This window comes from Haplochromis burtoni, unplaced genomic scaffold (assembly GCF_018398535.1).
Source record: "Haplochromis burtoni strain Fernald_Lab_line unplaced genomic scaffold, NCSU_Asbu1 Contig_398, whole genome shotgun sequence".
Taxonomy (NCBI): domain Eukaryota; kingdom Metazoa; phylum Chordata; class Actinopteri; order Cichliformes; family Cichlidae; genus Haplochromis; species Haplochromis burtoni.
Genome location: NW_024582759.1, coordinates 464153 through 483602, shown reverse-complemented (window position 1 = coordinate 483602; position 19450 = coordinate 464153). Strand labels below are relative to the sequence as shown.

Sequence of the window (19450 nt, the reverse complement as noted above, 5' to 3'; positions counted from 1 at the left end):
TGAAACAAATAGCCTGACTGTTGTAACGCGGTTGCCTAAGAGTCATTATTTTTCAGGCTTTCTTTTCCCCTCCTAATTGCTAATGTGCTACCGTTCTTTGTTCTTATTATTCCCTCACTATCCAATTTGTTACAAATGCCTGTGTTGCCTCTTTTTTCTCACAATACCCCAAAATGGCACAATAAATAGTTGAGAGTATGAATAAAAAAGGTAGTTTTTATAGACGACAAACATGCCAAATACACCCCCCCCCACCAGCTCGAAAAAACCCAATAAACAAAATGTAATAACATTTTAATCTCATAACAAATTAACAAATATCACATACAAATAAGACAAATTCATCCAGACTGGGGATTTGTTAAATATATATAGCATTCCTCCTTTTCTGGGCTGCAGACAACTTCCAATTCCCTGCTATCACACAGAGACTCTGCAGAGCTTACAGCTTTTCTTCCCCATCACGATAATGCCTGAGTAACCACTCTCTTACATACTGTCAGTGCCCTCTATGCACAGTGTTCCCATTAATCACATACTGGGAATGATGCCTGGAAAAAAATGGACAGAATTTTCTGTGACTGTAGATAATAGAAATTCCCAGCTCGCTCTGGCAGTGCTAACAGAAGGCACATGAAAGGCACATTTTGAGCTGTATAGTAAAATGGTCATTTATTGTGTCTTGGGGCTTTTTTAAGTCTATTATTAATTCACATGTGGCTATACTTTTTTCCAGAATGTCATTCATAATTAGGGCTTTCATAATTCAGCATTCAACGGTCATTCTTATTACAACTGTAAAGAAACCAGTGTGCTCATTGTAATGTTATAGAACAACAACAGCAGGACTTCTGTTCCTGAGTTCTCGGGCACATTTCCTCACATTTGAGAAACCAGACACAGCTGGAAAGTTAATAAAATACCCAATCTGCTTTTTTTTAACTGAATGAAGGTTCCAACATCTATGCTGTTAAGCTGGATTTAACAGCTACAATCTTAGAATCTGCTTAACTCTTTAATAAATTTCAAAAATCAGTCTAATCTGATAATCTGGTGATATGAGACGTGTGCAAGCAGTTTAGAGGTCTGTGGCAAGACAACTAAATCTCTAGATTAACAGCAAACACATGAAATTCATCTAGCATTTCTATGCGAATCGGTTAGATGGGTCAAACGTGGACCAAAAAGCTGAACTCTGAGCTAAAGCTAAAATTTGTAGATGTCCGAGTCTGAATTTGTAGAAATCTGAGACAGCCAAACACACAAAGAGTAAAGACAGACAGAAAAGTTCTGATTCAAGAACCAGTTCCAAGTTTAAAGCGTGGAACCATGCTGGGCTCCACTTTGCAAACCAGTTCAATAATATGTAGCAGATTTTTATTTTTCAGCTCGAATCGGTTAAGAAAAAATTATACACATACATTTACCTTAAAGTTTTTAGCATTTCATTTATTTATTATATATATTTTTGTCCATGTTATTTACAGTGTGTGGAGTGGTATGTGATATTTTTCCCTCTTTATTTCATTTTCTTTCACTTGTCCCTTGCACAGCTCATTACAATTGACATGGTTCGGATATGTGAAGCTTTATTTTCCTAGTAGAAGCGCATTTATCCCAGTGAGGGAGTCACTAACTCTTCTGCGTCGACCAAAACACACGCAAAAGCAGAAGACTGAAGTAGAGTAAAGATAGATACCGTACTTTAAATCCTCTAAGCTGAGTGATGGAGGACGTCACAGCCAGTGTTCACTTCCTATCTTTGCCATCTCATCTCCCTTCCTCCTGACCTTTATCAAGAACCAAAATTCAAGAAACACCATAATAAGGAATGTAAAAAATGAATAAGACAGACAGAGTGACAGCTCAGAGAGTGCAAATGAGATTTAGATATTGTTGTGAATATAGATGGGGGGCTGCAGAAGGATGCTGGCCACACATGCCACATTAGGAGGCATGATTATCCATCGGGATTACACTTTAATCAATCTAAAGTACTAGTCCCTGTCTGCCACTGTATTAATCCCATCAAAGGGGGGCTCTTTCTGCCTGTCAGCTTATCCCCTTCCCATTCACCACCATGTTAAACACCCCATAAAGCTGTATGTCAAGCATCAGCTGGGCTTCGGCATGGAAACGTCAGGACCCAGCTGAGCAACACTGGATCCAATCCACCAACAATTCATACAAGATGACAAAAGACAGGATTTTCACATTGTGGGGCAAATTAAATGCTGCAATGTAGTTTAATGTAAAAAACAAAACAAAACGTAAAAACAACATTTGCCTTCATTGTGTTCAAAATGTTTCATTAAAGTCATGAGAGGCAATTTAATTGTAGACAAGGTGATGTAGCAATGTAACGCACTTGATCAATTAATCACCTATTAAAAATAATTGATTGTGAATAAAAAGTCATTCATAAAAAGGTCAAACATTTCCTGACTTGAAATATTCAGATAATAGAGTTTCCTGCTTATTTTTCTTTGTTTTTTATCAGTACAAGTTAATTTATTTTGGATTTTGGACTTAACCACATTACCACAACTGAAAATATTTTTAAGTTGAAGCTCTAATAATATCGGCATTGTGTATTTGTGTGTGACAGAACGAAATGCAGAGCCTTTATTTCCAACAAGCTAAATGCATGTAACTGCATACTCACCCACAGGGAGATCAGAGGGAGGCACACATACTCTTTTTAAAAAATAAATCTAAAATTCATTGTCACGGTTTTCTGGTAACTGACTTATCCTGGTTATTTTTGAGGTGCACACCAACAGACAGAATTGGTTTGGAATCTGACGAATGACCCAGCTAAAATGTACCTCTGAACACACAGGCAGCTCAGCAGCACCAGGGCGATGTGTTTGAATTAAAAAAAAAATAAAAACACTGGCAGAATGCCGGAGAAACAAACCTAAACGCATGCATTCATTTCAGTGCGCATGCACGCTGCACTAGTAGGACAGCCTATGTGTTTATGTGTATCTGTGATAAAAACCCCACTCTGGAGTCTTTCATCTCCTCACTGGCAGCTTCACTCTCACACAGCCCTAATGAATGGATGGAGAGAAAGAGCAAAGAAGCAGAGGGAGAAAGAGAGCACGCGATGTGAAAGGAAGATAGAAGCCACTGAGGGGTGCGTAAAAAGAAAGACTTACGAGCTTACGAGCATTCAAGATAAAAATAACCCAAGAGCCAGGAAGAGAGAGAAAAATATTGTGCTTTTTTCATCAGACCTTTCTCCATCCATTTGTGTATGCATGTGTGTTTATCTGTGTGTGTCTGCATGGTATTAAAGCTCAGAGGGAGGATGAGGGAGGGAGGATCATGTTTTCAATGTCGATAAAGAAGGCAGATGAGTGCAAGCCCATGCATAGTGTACACCGATGCATATACAGAAGATACAGGTTAACCATAAATCTACGGGCAGATAAAAAACAGAGATGTGCAGGTTATCTAGACAGCCTATATCTTTACACAGTAAACAAACACATGGCAAGACACTCAGATAAAGACACATCAGGACCGGACTGAAGAGACAGGCTAAATATTACCCATCTGCTCGTTCCTGGTGGCAAATTGGGTTCATTATTCAGGCTAGTTACTTCTCTCCATACTAAACCACAGTTGGCACGCGTGTCCCAGTTGAAATGGTTAGGGCTAAATCTGGGGCTCTGGGTTGTGGCCAAAGTGCTGCACTGCAATGAGAGATTTGAAGAGGCTTAGTCAGCTGCAGACAATGCACAGTGCTCGCATCATGACACAGAAAAACAAAGCGTCAGTGGGTCACTCTTGGTTTCCTTTTGTGCCATGATGCAGGCTGGAAAAGCATGTGTCAACTATAGCAGTCTACTGGGAAACTGCATGGCCACACAAACTGCGATGATAGTAGTAGCATCTGTTCTATAACTGTAATGTTTTTTCCAGTTTTGATGCTAATATGTCAAATGTATAATGCAAGTCTATCTAGAGATATGTCTAATTATATCTTTGGTTTAAAATCTGTGTTGTTTTGTAAAATAATTGTTGATTTCCAGCCTTAATTATGTATGAGGGAAGGTTATTGTTAAATTAATTTTTCAAACTCTAAAAGCATTTTGCCTTTTTAACCTCACAGTGATTTTTCTTTTAGTCCCAATGTGCTGGAGTAGGTGCCAACGCAACGCTGTGTCCGTCACATCCAAAAATCTCCATATGGCACTGCAAAACCAGCCTAATGAGTAAAACCATGCTTAGCTCTCTGAAGATGTACTTAGAAATGTTGTTGTATTTAATCATAAATGTAAGTCACAGTGATACTTTGACTTGCTTGTAAAGGACCATGACAGAATATTAGGACCACATAAAAAAAAAGAGATTAAAGGCAAAGTAGAAGTTTGACTTTTTTCACAAGATTTTACTCTCAAACGAACATTAATAAAACTCAAATCCTTCTAATATTTTTTTCTAACACTCTTTATTACAAAATTAAAAGTTAGTAGGAAGAATATATTAATAACGCGGGGAACAGGAATATGGACATTGCGCTTTATCATTGTGCAATAAAAATAAAAGCAAACTGCATCCAGGACAGAAACAGCTGCATACTACTTAAATTACTAACAAAACTTCAGCAAGAATCTGCACAGACAACATGCTAACACAAAGCGAGCCAAGAACCCCAAATTACATAAAAGCTGAGTGTAAGCAGACCCCAGCCCAGCAGCCAGAGCCAGAACTTCAGTGATGAGCAGTCAGGCTCACAGCCTCCATCTCTACCTGTTCACGGTTTTTATATAGAATCACTATGGCATTCACGTTTATAGCATTTGGGCTTTACTCATTGTACTGAGAAAAGAGAAAGTAATGTAACAAGTAGAGAGAGAGAAATTAAGTAAGGTACTGCATTAATTTTGAGAAAAGTAACAAGTAACATGTAATACATTACTATTCTAACAACCCCAATACTGGTGTTGAGTAAATGGTGCTTAGAGAAACATACATTTGGCTAACTGTGGCAAATAGTAGACACAAAGTCTAACAGTAGTAATGCAACATAATTGTAGCAACTTGAAATGCTAATATAAAAAAAATTTTTAAATATCAGATGCTCACTGCATATATTTGTGAAGCGCATAACGATGTGCAGGACAACTGCAAATTCTCCATGCCTCTCTCTGGACAAGTACACTACAGGTTGTCAGTCTGCACCCTGCTCATGAAAGTCTGAAACATTTATTCCATTTTATGGTTACACTAATTCACACTGACAGCTGGCCAAGCTGCTTAATTTGAACAGGAAGGTCTTCTCCATCCATTCCAAATATGCGGTGCAACCAGTGATCATAGTGGCGAGGAAACCAATTTACTCTGAGGTTTGGTCCCGGGCTCGGATGAGAGTTTCATTAATGTCACAGAGGAAATACGACAGTGGAGTGACGAAAGGCACATCATCGAGTAGTATGCTGGTGAGACCCGAACCCTCATTAAAGAAGTCAAATATATCAAAGATGCAGATTCTCCTCTCCCTCCTCTTTTCAACCGTCACTGGCGCCTTCTCATCTGCTTCCTCTGTCTATCCCCAGTCTGTCTTTTGGCCTGCTTCCCTTCCTTTATCTCTCTGATCTGATTTGCTGGATAAAAATGGGAAAAAAATGAGCTACCTCAGTGTTTTAGGAACCCATGGCTGACTGATGGAAATATCTGATTTGGAGGCATACATACAGGCAGTCAGAGATACGGGGAAACATGGCCTCTGGAATGCAGTAATGACAATCTCTCTCACTCTTTTTTTTTTTTACCCATTCATTCCTTTAACATCTCTCCACCCAGCTTCTTCCAGCTGACATGGGAGGAGAGCTGAAAGACAGATTTTGTCTCCCACCTCTCATCACCTCTTCCTCATCCTATTCACTCTATGCTTTCTATTTTTCTCCACCATTCCTCTACTTTCTTGCTCTTTCCTCCCCTCATTGTTTCTGCATCTTCAACAGGAGCACCATATCATACATCATACGTCTGCCCCCCCGTCTCCTTTCTCATTATGTCCGTTTTTCACATGCTGCTTACAGTAAACACTCGGCAGGAACCTATCTGTCAAGCAAAATGCTTTCTAGCAGCAGGATGAAAGGCGTGCGGCGCTGATTTGAAATCAGGGGCTATCTGTTATCTGATTGGCTATGCTGTCTGTGTGGATTTTAGTTACCGGGGAGAACAGGGAGATAATGGCACCGTGTCAGCAACTTCTGGCATTCCGGAGGCCGGAAGAAAATGGAAAACGACAGCTAGTCAAACTTTTGAATGTTTATAGAGAGTTTTGGGGGATTTGGTGAAGTGAAATTGGAATTTCAGTTTCTATTTCTTTGTTTTTTACCAAGACACTGGAAAATGAATGCTTACAGTTTCAGTGAGCATCACATTGTGAGATGTCAGGAAAATTTGAATTTATACTGTACAGATCTATGGAGATTATGTGATCCATACAAACTTTTTGGTGTGACTTTGTGGCTGAATCTTTGTTGTTCCTGTACAGTTAAACCACAGTGACGGCCATCATTTGTTCATAATCACAGCTAATGTTCACACACAGCTCATCAGAGAGCTGTGTGTGAACTTTAGATCTTCACATCTTTCTAACTGCAGTTGGCCCGGTTTGTGCCTGAGCATCCACGGCTACGAGTGCGCCAACGCGCTCTTGCAGATCACTATTTTTGTCTTGCAGCTTAATAAAATAATTTGCCTTTCGAATAGTGAATTAAAGCTGTAATTATTTGTTGCTGGCAACCTATTTGCTTTCATGAAGAGCTGTTTAACTAACCCCTAATTTTAGCCTGTCCTTAATCCCTTTATCCTTTGATTTTGTTTGCTGCCAAAACATTTTTTAAAGGATGTCATTTGGATTCAATCTCTACTGCTAAGTATATTTGGAGGAGCTGGCTTTAAAAATGAAAAGTGGCTTCAAACACTTGGCCCTGAGTGACAGTCAGAAAAGGCCCTTGCGGATGCAGTCCTGCTGATTAGAGTTATTCATGGCGGGTGTGCCTGTTCAAGTGCTGCAATCTTGCCTGATTGTGTCACAGTGACACCTGTGCCTTCCCCGCTCCCCCTCGCCACACGCTGCTGACTTGCTTTTTAAAGTCTGTGCTGAGGTTCCACATATCAGGGGCATTAGTTGAATTTGGGGATACTGAGGGCAGTAAATGATACTCCAGCCGCGTCCTTTAAATTTCCCCTCTTTTTCCACAGTGCTTGGAAAGGGAGTGCTTCATCAGAAGCAGATCTATACATTTGTGAAAGGCAAACATCGAGCGGCAGCTTAAGAATTCCCAGCACAGTTTTCTACACATATCTGATAAGCCTAATGTTACTACAGCGGCAGGTTTCCTTTGATCTAAAGCTTCGATTTCCCTGCCTCTTACCTGTTGCCTGCCAGCTGTTGATGTTCTGCCTGCCAAGTCTGCTGTGTTTGTTAGCCTGATCCTGCCGCCTGTCACCGAATCAAAGTGTTACTCACTATGAACTGCCACTATTTCTGAGCTAATGTGACAGGCTATTCGACCTGTGTATACATGAAGCCATGTTTGCCTCTAACACACATTTTTTTCCATTGATTGATCGCGTATATGGAAATTTTAAATGGTCTTTTTTTGCCATTTTTTATTTACTAAGTATTTTTTGTCGCCCCTGAGAGTTAAATTAAATTTTATAAGTTGTATGCAATCTTGATTTTCTCAAAATTCAGTGGGAATACAGGGGGAGCTCTTGTATTGTGGCTAAAATGATGCTATCCATGACTAGCAGACACATTTTGCCCTAATATGACGTTTTGGCATGTACGCGTGAGCCAGATGTGTCCCAAAAACCACGAGCCAGACTTGACCTGGGTCATGGAAGGTGTGCCTAAATGTGACAAAACACCTGACAGCTGGTCTATAACAGGTGAACCTGTGGTCAAGCCCCAGAAGCTGGATTACTTTGAGTCAACACAGTCAATCAAGGTCAAATGTGGCCACTAGAAAAACTTCAGACGTGGGGACACATTTGGCCCAAACATTCAATGCTATGTGAGAAGAGAACGCTGAGTAAACACTTTTTGAACAAAAGTATCCGCTTGTTTTGTGACTGGGGGAAATAAGTGTTTTAGCAGTTCTGGCAAGATGCTGATAGGAGCTGAAACGCACAAACGCACACTCAAAGGTGGGGGAGATGGCCAAGGTTGAGGCTCATTAAATCCCACTCATGCAGCAGCTCCAATGAGGACAAACACCCTGCAAAACCGACAAACTCACACGAGAAATTTTCTGACCGCAATGAACGCACACAAACACACCTCTAACATCTCATGGCTTATGCATGCGTGTGTGTAAATTAACACTACATACATCAGCAGTGTGATTTCACACGTTCATACACAACCATAAACTCGCATACAGTGCATGCAGCACCAAAGCATTCATCTGTTGATCTGCATTCCAAAGTTTCATGTAACTTATTATGGGATGGGAAGGTGGGAAGAACATCAAACAACTGTTCTGAACACACACACACACACACACACACACACGTTGGATTCTTTTACACAGAAAAACTCTTCAATCTCACCTGCTACCCATCATCTCACTTCTTCTTTATCCCATCTTTGTTTCATCTATGTCTTTCATCTTTACTCCTATAACCTCAAATGTGTCAGTTTTTAACGCCAGGGGAAAGCGATATGTACATTAGACACAACATGAGGTGAGCCTGCGTCTGTAATCTGTACGTGTGTGCCAGTGTGTGGGGCATAGCTAGAACAAGAAGATGGAGAACAGAGAGGGTGGAAAAGGCATAAGGACAATTTTCTCTTTGGCTTGCAGACAAGAGGCATAAAATTTTCATTAGAAAAATGAGTCGTTAGATAGAGAAAGCATGTGTTGTGGTTGTCCTGAGAGTAGTGTTGGGGATTTCGAGCACAAGACAGACATAAAAACCATCGCTCGGTTCTCAAAGGTTCACAGAAGCGTACTCTCAAACACTTGGAGGCGTTGCACGTTCACATTCAGAAACTTCTGTGACAAAACAAAGAAAAACTGACTTAAAAGCCCGCACACCTGCAGGCATGGTGGAAGGCACAAGCAGCAGGAGAACACAAATGCAGATAACCTTTAAATGAATGGAATCTATATATAATGTGTAACAAAGAGGGAGATATCTTAGATGTGGATCTATTCATCAAACGCATACTCTGAGAAATAACAAGAAGACTGACATGTCTCTGACATCTGCAGTGCCACACTGCTGCTGCTGCTGTTTCTTGCCAACAGGAAGCACGGGTCTGCTGCCACTGCAGTTATGCAAATGGAAGATACCAGTTGTGCCTGGTTTAAAGTGCCTGCAACAGTGGTGTGTGTTTGAAAATTTGTTTTTTCTCCAGGATCTCATTTTTTTTCTCCCCAACTAACTGTCCATAATCCAAAGATACTGAGCTTGAAAAGTAGCTAACCATGAACACAGTGACTGTAGCTCAGGAGGTAGAACAGGTCATCTACTAATTGGGAAGCTGGTGGTTGAATCCCTGGCTGCTCCAGTCTGAATGCCAAATATCCCTGGGCAAGATGCTAACCTCAAGTTGCTCTCCGATGAATCCATTGGAGTGTGGCTGGGTGTGAATGTTACACAGAAAGCACTTAAGCATAGAAAAAATAGCTTGTATGAATGGGTGAATGAGGCATGTTGTATAAAGCACTTTGAGCGATTGGGTAGAATGTGCAATATGTAAGAACCAGCCAACAGTTAACTTTGCAATCTTCTAAGGAAAAATTAAACTCTGATACTCTTCCACATATTCAAATCATGTGCAGTTGTGGTTAGAAGTTTCCGTACACTCATCAGGGTTTAATCGGCTATTTATAAAAAAAATACAGAGTCCAGGATCATCGGGTTAAACAACTGTATGTGTGCCAAGGTCTGGAAGAAGATCCAAACTGTCACTGTCAGATGAGAGGAAACTGGTTAGGATGTTTAGAAACAGAAACATTGAGCTACTTAGCCACAATGGCATGTTCAGAGGTGGAAGGTTAGCCATTCAAACCTAAGAACCAGTTTGTACCAACTGTACCAACGGTCAAGCAGTTTTGCTGTTAGGTGTGCTGGTACATTGTACAAAGTGGATGGAATAATGAAGGATGGGGACTACCTACAAAATCTTCAACTTCACCTGAACACAACAGCTAGATGGTTGAAATTAGGCGTTTCTGGTGTGTGACAATGATCCCAAACACAACTCAAAATTGGTTTTGGACAAAGTTTTTGGAATGGCCTTATCGAGGCCCCATTCTCAACCTTTCTTGAAAATCTGTGGACTACGCATAAAAGCTAGAAAGATGTCAGAAAACCAACGAATTTAAATGCAACCTACCAATTCAAATATTTGCCAAATATCCAGACAGAATTATAACTTGCTAAGGTAACCAGATATTAGTCAGGCTGTATATATATATATATATATATACTTTTGATCCCGTGGGGATGTATGTTGTACAGTTATTCCACCTTGTAAACAGAATGGTTCAAAGATATCATTAAAAGCCAAGAATTACCATCAAATTTATGCCCATGATGAGTGCATGTAAACTTTTGACCACAACCGTATCCTTCCATATACTCTTCTACTGCATAGCTGTGGTTTGCCCATAATCCCTCATCATCATTCATGCTGTCAGCAAGAGCAGTAGGAGTCAATGTAATTCAGTTAGCAAGCTCACATGGAACAAACTTGTGGATGCAGAGTATACAGACAGCTGATAATTGAAGTCTAAACACTGGTCGCATCACTCAATGTAAGCATACATTAAGTGGAGCACAGTGAAGGCTGTGAAGTGACGGCAATGAACTTCTATTTGAGGAAAACATATAATCACAGCCTTCAGGTGGCTGATTGGGTGGGACTGAGATCCATGACATGCTCGAAAGGTTCAGAGCAAGCTTTAAATATACGGTACTTGCTTGTAAGCATTGCCCATACACAGGTAAATGCAACCGCTTTTATACAAATCAAAGGAAAAGGTTTGTATAAAAGGCATTTATATAAAACATGCAAATGCAAGTAATGCCACACACTTTCATGCCCCTTTTACACATCTGGCCAATTACAGGTTAATGTGGTGGCATCAGTAATTGCAAACTGAGTGGTAAAGCAGTGCATGCGCTGCACGACAGCTTCACTAGAGCACTGTACTGCAAATTATGCAATGCAATCAAAGGCCAATTCATGTTTCAGAGAGTAGAGTGTGTCACGTGATAATAGCAGCTGAACTTCAGTGGATGGAAAGCTTTGCTCTATTTCAGTGTCTACTGTGCACACCAAAAACACAATCCTCCCAAGAACTTCACAGTGCATCCACACATCTTATAAGTAAATATTCTGAACAACAAAACATTATTCCTTGATTAGAACACACATGAGCATAAAGTCATGCATACACAAAACCTTGGCCTTTCACAGGGAGTGGTTACTTCTAACAACACTCCAACAGGAAGTTCCTGCCTCCTGCATCCAGCCAATTAAAACACAGTATTTGGCAATGAAATTTCCATTAAGGAAGTCCCACGTTCCCTTCAGCAGTCTTGACTCCACTCACGACAGACTCTGTTTTTTCCTGCCTGTCAATGCCAGGAATCCATTAAGAATCAGTGGTGGGGATACTTAAGGGAGGGAACAATGTAAGGATGGACAAAGCCATTGTTGGTCCTTGAGAAATGTCCTGCTGGTTTGAACCTTGAATCTTTACCTGAAAATCCATCTGTATGTTTTTTCACTTTTTATCACATCATCAACGTCTGAGGGGGTGAATCTAAAATGCAAGTGCCTAAGTTTGATAATCGCTTTAAGCATTTACTTATAATATGATCACATTATAAGGTATTTTGTTTAGAAAGCTCTTATTGCTGCCAGCTGTGTTGTAATGACTTGAAAACTTCTGTTTCCTTTCTGATAACATTAGAAACCTTATCCCCGGGCTTGTTCGCAGTCCGTACTAGCAAATACAGCACAATTAAAAATATGGGTAAGTATTTGGTGAGGTGGGTGGAGGACAGCGGTGCCGTGAAACGCTTTGAATGTGTCGTCTTGCTGAAAAATGAAAACCAGGGCCAGTGTCCCCCACTCACCCCGAAAACCAAAGAACAAGAACAAGCCTTGCTGTATTGTTCCTCTGATCTCCACAGTCCCACTCAGCAAAGAACTGCAGCCCACCTCAGTGACCCCTGTCCAGCTAAACTCACCCACTCAGGCATCCACCATGGAAACTCTACAAAAACACACACACCATTGTGAAGCTCAGTAACAATGCTCGCATAACCCATTGTTTTTCCAGGACTGGACTAATTCCTGTTGCCATATATCTATGAAAAGATTATATTACAAAAAAAAGATCATCTTAGGAATAATGTTATTTAAATTTTAACAACAGCTTGAAACCCTTTCAGATCTCAGTTTGAAACTGACATCACCATGACACAGATATAAAAGAAGAAACAGAGAAAGGAATCAAACAAGGAAAGTTAAAAGCAGGCTCTTTAACACAGCTACTGTCACAACATGCATAGGAAGGGGTGGTCAGGTATGACTGTCAGCACAAAAGAAAGCAAAGCATAAACATTAGATGTCTGATGAATCACCAGCTTTCTGCAAAGCACTGAATCTGTTGCAGATTGCCTTGATCACCAAAAAGAAGCTCTTCAATGTGTGGAGGGAGTTGCACTGGAAATACAAATACCAGACTTTAATCACTAATAATCGGCATCTGCACAATATCCCAGCAAAGCATAAAACAGCTAATGGTGGATTTATCCAGGGATGTGATACTCTGTGATGGAGTGATGGTGACCAATGAGTCGTGCCTGTAAACAGACGTTGATACGAATAACACTGATCTGAACGGCTTCAATTAGTTTACCAAAAGACCCACACTGATAGAGCAAATTGTTTCAGTCTGTAGTTAGACTGCTCACAGATCTACACCAGCAAACATGCCTTTAAGCACAAAACGTGCTTTCAGGGCAAAGAAAGAAATCTGCCTACCTTGGCGCTGACTTCATGGCTGGCTTGTGTCCAAAAATGGTCTGGATCCACCTCAGCCAATTCGTGAACGTCTGCAGCCAAAGTGCTGACTTCTACAAAAGTCTCCATTTTCTAAGTTGATAAAGTTGCACATTTTTCATTTTATTTGTACTTTCAAATCCTTTTTTTTTCTTTTATCTTTTTTTTTTATGGGCACGTCTGAATTTTTAATGCATTTGTTCTTAATCTGTTCACAGCAGCACTCCAGATGAACTCTGCTACTAAAGGCAGCTGAAGTGCTAACTCATCTAAACTTTTGCAAAGAGTTATTGTTTTGTAAAATAGTGCAGTCTGTGCACAGCTGTGGTTTGCAGATCAGAAATGCTGAGGGCACAGAGTATACACACACCTCTGGCCCTCTGTGAACTTTACCTTCTGCTGACTCTGATAGCAGGGAATACACCTCCAGCGTCAGGATATCAACACGCTGCGAGAGAGCGCTCAGAAAGCGTGGCACAGCTGAGGAATAGTATGTCAACAGAGAATGAGATTAGTAGTGCTGTCCCTGGGCGTTCATTCAGCTGGTGCATGTGTGTGTGCGTTCTAACTCTTAGTGCTTGTGTACTGTATCAGTGTGTATTCTCAGCAAGGGGTTTTTGGCTTCTTTGACTGCTTAGGAGTCCCTCTCCCTCCCACAGCAGTGCTAAGAAGCCCTAAAGCTCCTTACCCACAACTCTGCCACTTGTTTGATGAAAGCGCATCTTTTTTAAACACTTTGAATACTGTGGACATAAAAAAATAAACTTTGTGCCCCCCTGCATTGGCTTAACCTTAAAAACGCATAAAAGGAAGTGTTTTTGACAGCTCACACAAACTCAACTGATTCTTTTTGTTTTTGTTCCTGGCTCTGTTTTGTCTTTGCATTGCATTGTTTGCTACAGTATGAAATTAGACACCCTTATCCTTTTAAGCAATCAACTTGATGCACACATTTGTACACAAACACGCACACGCTGTGTGGGCCAACAAAGACATTTATGGGTTTGGTGAAGTCTTCGGAAAAGTCAATGGAACACGAGGCGGGTCTGGGCCCACGCTGGAGAGTCGGCCCAGTGGCAGGATGGCTGCTGTGTTGCCTGGGATTACTCCTTATCCCCTACCCAACCCTGTTGCTGGTCACTGGTCAGTTTTTTGTTTCCTGTTCTCATGCTGTCCTCCTATAGCCCAGCATGAGTAGAGGTCTCTTTTTTTCCTCTTGTACTTTCCCATTGTAGTGTACATTTCAGTGTTTTTTCTGTAATGCAACCGTTCTCTGACTTGTATCCTCATGTGATGTCTGTGTTGTGTGTGTATGGTCGGGGGGCGGGTTCATTCCACTGCAGGGCAACCTGCCACTGCATGTGGCAAATAAAATTTGAACTTGAACTTGGATGTGAAATTCTGGAGAACATAAACCACATGGGAGCACCGGGCACACAGCCAGGGCACAGACTGGTATCTACTGGCACCCGCTAACTTCACGCACACTCCCACTACGCACATTACTGCCCATTCAGCTCCACAGGCGCTGCTCTACACACACCAGACCCGCACACACATCACTGAGATGACGCTGTGAGGGATTTGTGTCGTGTGCCGTGTGAAGTATTTTGAGCTGCTTCTTTGTTTGGAAGCTATCTTCAGAATAATGAACTGAAATAATTATCATCACGACCATCACGTACACAGACCCAGACAACACAACAGGGTTGCTGAGGAAAGAAAAGCATAGCATGATTTTGTTCACGGTTCCATGTGTTTGCTCTGCATAAGAGCAGCAATGCTAAATGCTCACTGAAGTGGCTACACATTCTGGGTGGGCCCAGGGTCTCTGTGTGTGTGTGTGTGTGTGTGTGTCTGCTTTAGTGCTTCAATAGACTTTCCATCAGATTAGGCTGCTGAGGCCTTCCTTTACAGTTCTACCTACGGCTTGGTCTCTAATGCGTCTGGTTTCCACTGTAAGACCAAACTTGGCCAGTTTACCCTTCAAGCTGTTTTTAGTTCACCCCAGAAAATGTAAATGTACGACCCCAATTCCAAAAAGTCTGAGATGCTGTGCAACGTGTAAATAAAAACAGAGTGTACAGATTTTGAGATCTCCTGGAACCATATTTTATCCACAGTAGAACACAGAAAACATATCAAATGTTTAAACGGATACATTTTGCTTTTATATGAAAAATATTATCTTGTTTGGTATTTGATGGCAGTGACACGTCTCAAAAAAGTTGAAAAGGTGGTGAGAAAAGACAGGCAAATGAAGTAGACCTAAGTTAGAGGAACATTTTGCAGCTAACTGAGTTAATACCCTTCATATTCATGAAGCAGATGTGAGGAAGCAGTTAAGAGTCTGAATGCTCGAAAAGCTCCTGGCCCAGACGGTGTGTCACCTGCCACCCTCAGACACTGTGCAAACGAGCTGGCCCCAGTGTTTTCTGGCATTTTCAATTCCTCACGGCAGAAATTGCCTGCTTCAAGTCCTCCACCATAATCCCTGTCCCCAAGAAACCTAGGATCACTGGACTAAATGACTACAGACCTGTAGCTCTGACATCTGTGGTCATGAAGTCATTTGAGCGCCTGGTTCTCTCCTACCTCAAGACTCTCACGGCCCCCCTCCTGGACCCCCTGCAGTTTGCATACAGAGCCAACAGGTCTGTAGACGATGCTATCAACATGGCCCTACACTTCATCCTGCAGCATCTGGACTCCCCAGGAACCTACGCCAAGATCCTGTTTGTGGACTTCAGCTCTGCCTTCAACACCATCCTTCCAGACCATCTCCAAGACAAGCTTTCCAGATGAATGTGCCTGATCCCATCTGCCGGTGGATCACTGACTTCCTGACGGACAGGAAGCAGCATGTGAGGCTGGGAAAGAATGTCTCGGACTCCCGGACCATCAGCACCGGCTCCCCTCAGGGCTGTGTTCTTTCTCCTCTGCTCTTCTCCCTGTACACCAACTACTGCACCTCCACCCACCAGTCTGTCAAGCTAATCAAGTTTGCAGATGACACCACCGTTATTGGACTCATCTCGGACGGGGATGAGTCTGCCTACAGGAGGGAGGTTGAATGTCTGGTGTCCTGGTGCAGCCACAACAACCTGGTGCTGAATGCCCAGAAGACAGTGGAGATTGTTGTGGACTTCAGGAAGCACACAGCCCCACTCCCCCCCATCATCCTGACTGACACCCTCATCACCTCTGTGGACTCATTCCGCTTCCTGGGTACCACCATCACCCAGGACCTGAAGTGGGAGCTCACCATCACCTCCGTCATTAAGAAAGCCCAGCAGAGGATGTACTTCCTGAGGCAGCTGAAGAAATTCAACCTGCCAACACGGACGATGATGCAATTCTACACTGCAATCATCGAGTCCATCCTCACCTCCTCCATCACCGTGTGGTACGCTGGAGCCACTATCAGGGACAAACAGAGACTGCAGCGTGTTGTGCGCACTGCTGAGAAGGTGATTGGCTGCAGACTCCCATCTCTGCAGGACCTGTACACCTCCAGGACACTGCGGCGTGCAGCTCAGATCACAGCTGACCCTTCTCCCCCTGGACACAATCTGTATTTTTATGTTTATTTAAGCGTTATCTGATAGTATGTTTTGCACTAAGTACCGCAGCAATTTCCTAATGTTGTAAACCTGCTCAACATTTGGCAATAAAACCCTTTCTGATTCTGATTCTGATTCTAAACTGGCAACAGGTCAGTAATATGATTGGATATAAAATGAGGCAGCGTGTATCAGAAGCAAAGATGGACAGAGACTCATCAATCTTCACATTATTTCAGAATCATGTTTATCAATGTAAGCATGATTCTCATCATCTAGGGTACATAACATGAATATCTTCATAAAGGCCAAGGCTGAAAATCAATACTGGATGCCTGTGGTCTTCGGGCCTTCGGGTGACACAGCATTAAACACGGGCATGATTCTGTGATCATGCAAACACAGTTTATGGTGCCATTCACACATGCAGGCTAAACCTCTGTCATGCAAAGAAGTAGAAGTCACAAGTGGCCGGAAAGGTCACAGTCTCCTCTGGACCAAAGGTCATTTAACATGGACTGTGAAAAAGTAGAAAACTGCTCTGTGGCCAGATGAATCAAAATGGGAAATTCTTTTTGGAAAACATGGGCACCATCAGTGCTGAAGGTTACATGAAAATGTGAGGTTTAAGATCAACACATGCTCCCATCCTGATGTTGTCAGTTTCAGGGAAGGTTTTGTATATTTATACAGCAGCACAGACATTTACAAACTGCTGTTAAAAAAATAGATGCTACAGAGGCAAAAATGGCTCAGAGTTTATGAGTTTTGCAGATTATTGCATTTTGTTTATATTTACATTTTACACAGCTTCACAACAGCCTCATAGGGAAACTCTGGCGATCATCAAAGCCAGCAGGATTCTTCCTCAGGGTACCATGGATGTCTGTCTGAGTTTTCATGGGAATCCAACAAATAGCTGTTGAAGAATTTCAGCAGACACTCCCAATCAAAGAACCACGCTGCTATGATCCGGCTGCGGGTTATAGATATCAACAAAAACATGTTCTGTGTGCTGTTAGTATTTGTTTTGTTTATGTTAAATATGCATGCTTTTATTTTACGTCTTAGATATTCAACATTTGGATTTTTTTTAATGTTATTTAGCAGTCTCTCGGCTAGCTTGAAAACACTACAAACCCCTCTGTGTGGAGAAAGTTCTGTTAGACTTGAGATGACAAAACTGCTTCCAGCTGTACTAGAAAGCCTTAAAAATGAATGACGACTGAGCTTAAAAAGGCAGTTCTGCTTGCTTTCATTTCCTGAAAAGTTGGCATTTCACAGATACACGGTTCCATCAGACAGTGTCAATTTGCAAATCGCACATCAAGGCATCGTTACACCGAATGACTCTTACAGCCACCAGCCTCTGAGCTGGTATGACTCACCTCTCTGAACCTCCAAGGAAATCACACTGACACACACAAACACAAACACAGAACACGCACACATACACACGCAAGGACTAAATGCAGGTCAGCTGTATCTCTGAGGACAGTGTGTGTTATGTGCTAACAACCGCGTGCCCTTTCACCTGAGCGACGGAGTAGAAATCCAAAAGTCAGTAAATGCAGCATATAGCACACACATACACACACAAAGTGGTACCCTGCAAACATGCCCCGCGAAATAGGAACTTTTTGCCTTTTTAATGTTGTGTAGCTGCGGTTAGCCATCCAACCATGGCCAATGGTCTGTGGCAGGCAAGCAGAGCAGTGACCAAGACTGTGAATACAAGCAGACCATAAGAGAGCAGAGAGAGGGAGGGAGAGGGCAGGGAAGGGAAAAGCAAAGAGAGGCACACTGAATGCAGAGGCAACCAAGCAGAAGTTGCATATATGATCACTCCGAACAACAACCATCCTTCGCTTTTACTCCTTCTGACCAGCCACTGACTAGTTACAGCACTTCACCACAGCGTGCTTATATTGTAACCCCACACATATGTGCACATGTCAGGCTCCAGCTGAAAGAGGTTAGCTGGAGCAGCAGTGAGTTTTACTGATGCTTGTCCTTGCTAACAAAACACTTCAGAGGAAGAATCAGCAGGTAGGAGGAGTAATGATAAACAAAGAGATATCATTTGTTAGCACAGATGTATGTGCATGCCCGGACTGCTTCATCTGATTACAACACAGACACTAAGAGATCCATAAGCTCAGAGAGAAGCCCAGAATAAATATAATCAGTTGATCAAACACAACATGCTAAAAAAAACGTGTTCTCAAGTTGCCAAGCACCGAACCTGGAAGACCAGGATGCACCAGGGGACAAATGCACGTGAAAAACAGTCAAACGGAGAGAAATCTATCTTTCCCTTACCTCAGCAGCTGCTTGTGAAATCCTTTGTGATGGAAAAAATGTAGTAGCGGGGAACAACAAATGTCAGTTTAAGAAGAACTGCTATCGAGCCCCACTTTTATGTCTTTGCAGGGTGGTGTATATTTTATATCTCTATCAGCCAAATGCAAAGTCTCGGGTCCGTTAGGAAGGTGCTCCGTCTGCCTCTGTGGGTTTGTGTAAATATATATATATATCCTTAGATGGCGATGAATAATGGTGAGTGAAAGCAGAGTACTACGCTAGGAGGCAGACAGACTGGCTGAAACAGGAGAGCAGTGAGAGTAGAGAGCAGACTGAGTAGGATGGAAGTTATTGCCTCCCAACATCAGAGCGGCTGGGCTGGATACACCCACCTCCTCAGCATACATCAAACGGGATTCGCTCAGATGCTCACAAGTATACACAGAGAGAGAGAGAGAGAGAGAGAGAGAGAGAGAGAGAGAGAGAGAGAGAGAGAGAGAGAGAGAGAGAGAGAGAGAGA

General features: G+C 42.1%; 1 protein-coding gene across 2 annotated transcripts in view; it reads right to left on the bottom strand.

The window, feature by feature from the left end:
- The window catches only part of kank4 (KN motif and ankyrin repeat domains 4), a 78954-nt gene that overhangs the window by 57549 nt on the left and 1955 nt on the right, over positions 1-19450 (bottom strand). Inside the window, exon 1 of one of the 2 annotated variants that reach the window (XM_014340718.2) lies at positions 18949-19379. The exons of the other annotated variant lie outside the window; for it this stretch is intronic. The gene's annotated coding sequence lies outside the window, so the exon portion shown is untranslated. Of the gene's footprint in view, positions 1-18948; positions 19380-19450 lie in introns of those variants that run through there. 2 annotated transcript variants of the gene reach the window in all.